The following is a 6,000-nucleotide window of genomic DNA, read 5'->3' on the forward strand; positions in this document are numbered from 1 at the left end:
ACCATGTGCATATGTGGAAGTGGAGGGCTATATTCATGGACTTTATTAAGCTAGTAGTTATTATATGCCCCATTCTAATGATTATTTTATTTTTAATTATGGTAAAATATACAAAATATAAAATTTCCCACTTAATAATTTAGGTGTACAGTGCAGTTAATTACATTCATGTTGTGCAACCACCAATCTCCAGAATGATTCCCCTCTTGGAAAACTGAAACTGTCTACACTCATTAAGAGTGACCATTCTAATTATTTTAGAACTTTATTCTCTTGAATTGCTTGATAAAGGGCATCAGAAACAATATATCCTATGCCTTGTGTTCATGCAAATCTGTAATTCTTAGATTACAAAGACAGGCAACGGGCACCAGGTTCAAGGTGTTTGTACCCAATTTGACACAATGTGCTTAATTATTAAAAGGATTCTGATGACAACAGTGATATATATGCAAATATTAAAACCTGACCTCATATTTGACTTCAGGACCAAATTGGAGTTGACTTAGTTAATTTTTCTGTTTGATGAAATAATAACAATAATAGTAATAATAATGATTAGGACTTTGACTTCATGGAGCAACTGGTTTGGATAGGTGCTCCTTATCACATGCTAAGGTTTATGAGCACTGACCTCCCCACTTACTTTTGGGTGATAAACGTGGACTCTCAGATTCACCTAGAGATGCCCATTATTGATTCTTCTGTGCAGGAGACTTTGGGTGACGTTTCCCACATGACATATTCTTGTATGGCAATAAAAAAAATTTCCAAGTTCATTTTCATGCCTACTTTAAGCAATTGTAAAAAACAAAACAAAACAGGTCTCTTTTTCTGCTGCCTTTCCAACTTTAACACTCCAAAGAATGTGGGGTTAAATCAGTTTCACAAAACAGCAACCTGTTGCGAAGGAAATCCTCCAGAAGTGCAAATGGCAAAGGCTTTTTGCTGTTACTCTTCTTAGGCCTAGAAAAGCAATGGGAATAACAAAATTAAGCACCATTGATCATATAATCTTTCTCATCCTTCATCAACTCATGAGACTCTGAAGTTTTAATAGAGGTAAACAAAGTCCCATGTTACTTGCAAGATGAAAATAAACATGTGATAAGAGATGCATATATTCCTCTCATGCTAGAGCAGCAGGAAAGCTGGAGGGGTTTTAATAGATGCTGCTTCTCATGGCATGACATGGATTATTATTCCCATTATCATTTCCTCTTTCATCAGAGGACAACAGGCGGCACTGTCACAGTAGGAGAAAAAGAAGGAAGCAATAAAAATGAATGTTCTTCCTCAGATGACAAGAATTTATCTTGTGCCCTAGCTAGTTTGGCTCAGTGGCTAGAGTGTTGGCCTGTGAACTAAAGGGTCCCGGGTTCAATTCCGGTCAAGGGCACATGCCTGGGTTGGGGGTTTGACCCCCAGTAGGGGGCATGCAGGAGGCAGCTGATCAATAATTCTCTCTCATCATTGATGTTTCTATCTCTCTCTTCCTCTCCCTTCCTTCGTGAAATCAATAAAAATATATTTAAAAAAAGAATTTATCTTGCAAAGTTTGAAATACTATTTGGGTAGAGTAAAAACAAACAAACAAACAAACAAACAAACAAACAAACAAACAAAAACACCAGAAAAAAACACACCAAGGCATTTCCCTGAGAGCATCAAATTAGTTGCATTGCTCCGTAGACACCTTTATGGAAAAACAGTTGAATGTAAAATATTTGGGGCTTTGGTAGGAATGATTTAAACTAGCATTTATTCTTAATTAAATCACACTAATATGCTGAAAATAAGATGGCATAAAGTTGTGTGAATTTCACTGGAAAATGAATGGCTTTGACTGCATAAAAAAGGAGTTGTGCCAAACATTTATTGAAAATAAACAATTAGATGGCAGTAAGTATTTGGAATAAGCAAATCAAACAAATTTGCTACTGGTTCCAATTTCCAATCACATTTGTTAATCCATTCATTTTATACCTTTATATGCAATGCATTGAAATAAGGGTACTTGATGAATGTATATGCAAAAAGCAGGAACAAATGCTTTAACATTCATGGAGAGCTGTGAAATGAATTTGATACCACTCAGGCTTTGTGATAATATTATTCATGCCAAGAGATTTAGAAATTAGCTGGTATGATTCAGTCAAGCCATGGAAATAAAAACCAGCCACATGAAAATAAGCAAATATTGCTCTGAGTTTGCTCTAGCAGGAGAGTTGGCTGTAGTTGTTGGTGTCGTGGCAGAGGCTTGAAGGCAGGCAGAGGGGTAGGAAAGCTTAGTAGTGGAAAAAGGAAAGGCTTCGGGTGCACCCTGATGGGAAGCTGTTGGCCTGGGGAAAGTGGGCCAACCAGAAGCAGGACATCTTGTGTGACTAGAGATGCATATTTGACTTTCCTTGTTGGTCCTAAGTTGGAAGCAGGGACAAAAAACGGAAAGGAAGCTGACTGTTAATTTATCAAGTCCTGGTCATTTGGGGCCAATAGCTACAGGAGTTCTTGATTGGCTTCCTGAATTGTGTCTAGCAGCAACAGCAGGCTGGCTTCCTATGAGTCTGAGTCTGACTTACAGCAGGCTGACTTTCTGGGCTGTTATTATAGATAATGGGTTGGTTTCTGGGGCAGGTTACTCCAAGTTATGGGTCAGAGTTCCATTTTTATGTGGGGTCTGTTCATTGTCCATTTGTACATTCAGTCTCAAAACAAACCAGTATGAAAGACAAAAGGCACAGAGCAAATAAAGTGATGACTTTATTTAGGCTATTACAATGCGGGGGTGGGGGGGGGGCAGGGAGGCATTCATTAGAAAGCAATGCCTCAAAGAAGAGAGAGGAAGCCGGAGCTTTATAAAGGCAAGTAAATAACAGGGTCATTAAGAAGGACGGGACTGCATCTCATTTGAGTTACTGAGAAAGGATGGAGATTGGTCTTATCTTGCAATATGCTAGGGCAGATGGTCCTTTGCTCTTTGCTTCCAGAATACAAGGGAGCAGGGAAATTCATCAACCTTTGTTGCCTTCCAGGGGCACATGGATCTTTAATATCATCACCAGTAAACAGTAGATTGTTGGAAATAATTTAAATGCTTATAAATAATTAGTTGCTTGATCGAATGCTCCCATTTCCCACTTGCCATTGCCTATCTGTTATGTGCTGGTCTTGCCGGAACAAATCCCATAATGTGTTTGTGCTAGAACTGAGAAGAACCCCATCACTTCTGATAGGAGCGACTTGGCCAGGCTCACTTGCACATGTGCACACCTGAACTGGACTTTAACGGATGGCTAGAATGTCGCTAGGTACTGCAGGTGAATAAAATGGAACGCAACACAATTCAAAGCGTAGAGAAGTAGGAAAGCCTTAAGGCTTATTGGGTGGATTGCCAATATGTCATGCCTTTTAAGGATTTTGTGTAAAAAATTTGGCTGAGTTAATCCGGAAAAGTAAAGGGGAAGACAGATTATAGAGGGCCTGAGGAATTTGGATATCAGTTAGCAGACAATGGGGAGCTAGAGAAGATTTGGGGGCAAGGGAGTGGTTCAAATAGGGAGATCGGTTTCAGGCAATGTAGAGGCTCTATTCTTAGAGAGAGACTGATGAGAATTTAGGAAATGTCAAAAAATACTTTGGCCCACAGAAGATAGAGGAGAAATAGTGGCTTTTGAGAGGAAAATGAGGACAACTTCTATTTCTTGCTTATCCAGTTTGCATTCCACTTTCCTCTATTAATAGAACATCAAGTATACTCTTTCTTTTGATGAATCTTCCCTCTCACACTTTCTGGTAAAGTTTAAACTTACTTATTTTGAGGCACCTGTGGGATAAGCACATGGGGATAGATGTCCAGAAGATAGTTTGGTATTTATGTTGAAAACTTATATTTTTGGCCTCAAACTTGCCCTCATTGCCAATTTTCCCTGTCAGTGAAAGGTGCCAGCATATCAAGGTGCCACTTAGAATCCTAGATAATGTTCTTAACTCCTTTCTCTCACAAATCAAATCAATAAAGATGCCTTATTCATTCTACTCAGTAAATAAGATCTGAATCTATCCTTTCTATCGCAACTATCACTTTCAGCCCACCCCCTCATAATCTCTTGAATAAACTTCTGAATCCTCTCTAGATGCTCCACATCCCTCCCTCTTCCCCTCCATCCAATCCCTTCATTAACATTAAGATTTTATTAAAAATACTAGAGGCCCGGTGCACAAACATTTGTGCACTCAGGGGGGGTCCCTCAGCCCAGCCTGTGCCCTCTCGCAGTCTGGGACCCATCAGGGGATAACCACCTGCTGGCTTATCCACAGGAGGCCCGGATGGTGGCAGGGTGGGCAGTGGCTCACTCTATCCCACCCTGCCGCCCTAGGTCACACTCAGGAGGTGTGGATGGCGGCTCACGCTGTCCCGCCCCACCTGCAGTATGCAAATTTAATGGCCATCTTTGTTGGGTTAATTTGCATACTCTTCTGATTGGCTGAGGGGTGTAGCGAAGGTACAGTCAATTAGCATCTTTGTCTTTTATTAGTGTAGATAGATATGATCATGAAATTCCTTTGACCCTAATTTCTCTTATTTTTATTTATTTTTTTAATTTTGTTTTATTGCTTAAAGTATTACAAAGAGTATGTCTCCTCTTTTTTTTCTCCCCTTGACCTTCCCCCGGCCTCCCCTACCCGCCAATGTCTTGTGTCCATTGGTTATATGCATGCATACAAGTTCTTTGGTTGATCTCTTAACTCCCTCTTCCCAACCCTCCCCAGCCTCCCCGCTGTAGTTTGACCCTTGGAATAAAGTCCAAACTCCTTTACACGGATTACAAAGCCTCATATGACCTAGCTCTTCTATAGCACCATCCAGATTTCTCATGTATACCCTTTTCTATCTCTGCTTCATTTATTTCTTTGGATAGGCCTTTTTTTATTGCCAATCTTTTCAATATTATTTTCTATCTTCTAATAATGTTTTTTTCCTCTCCAGATATCCTTCCATCCACATTTCATGACTAATTCTTATTTATCTTTTAAATATTATCTCATATTTTATTCCATTCATGAGGAAAATGAGCCTACAACTTGCGAAGAGGTCAGGGCTAGAGGTATGTAGGCAACAAGGAAAACTCAAAATAGATGGGACTTCTCCAGAAGAGGTTGTGAGGAAAAATAGAAAATTTGCAAAGGTGGCTCCTTGGAGAGTAACAATACTTACTTAATGGAGAGGTAGAACAACACAAAAAGTTGAGGGTAGATGATACGTGATGAGGTATAAGACAAAGCTAGTAATCAACAGAATTAGGTGCATCACTGAGGTATGTTAGGGTTAAGATCTGAGAACTTTGTTCTTCGGATTTGCCAATTAGGAATTGATTGTGATCTTAAAAGAGTAGTATTATCATAATACTTAGGATAAAAGTCAGATGGCAATGAGTTAAAGAGTAAAAATGTGGCAAAGAAGGAGCAATAATGAGTAAAATAATCTTTTGAGAATAAAACTTGACAAAGAATGGGAAGAAAAGAAATACTAGCATTGTATTTTTAGGGGGATGAACATAGGACAAGGATTTGTATATGTGTTGTGAACTAGAGGTAACTTCAATAGGAGCCAGGGAAAAACAGAAGATTAATTTCTTGCGACATGCTCGTACATGGTCTTAGAGTGGTATCTTAAGGCATATAAAACGTGGAAGTCTGAAAGTACAATATGGCTAGTCACAGATGGTGTCTATAATAACCTTTGATATTGGTTTTGGAAAAGAGGCTTCTTTAATATTAATTAAATGGTTGTTTGTGCTATCATGAAAATTTTATTTACTCTGTGATTGTCCCAAAGGTTTGGGCTTTTATTTGTCAAAACAATCTAAATAGGAAATGGTCCATTTCCCTACTTAAATGCTCTCAACTCCTTTTTGCAATTCACCGTAGGCTGGGAAAGGAGAATTAGTATACCAGACTGATATGAAAACATAGCTAAAGCACAGTTACTATTTCTTCTTT

Source organism: Myotis myotis, unplaced genomic scaffold (assembly GCF_014108235.1).
Source record: "Myotis myotis isolate mMyoMyo1 unplaced genomic scaffold, mMyoMyo1.p scaffold_m19_p_9, whole genome shotgun sequence".
Taxonomy (NCBI): domain Eukaryota; kingdom Metazoa; phylum Chordata; class Mammalia; order Chiroptera; family Vespertilionidae; genus Myotis; species Myotis myotis.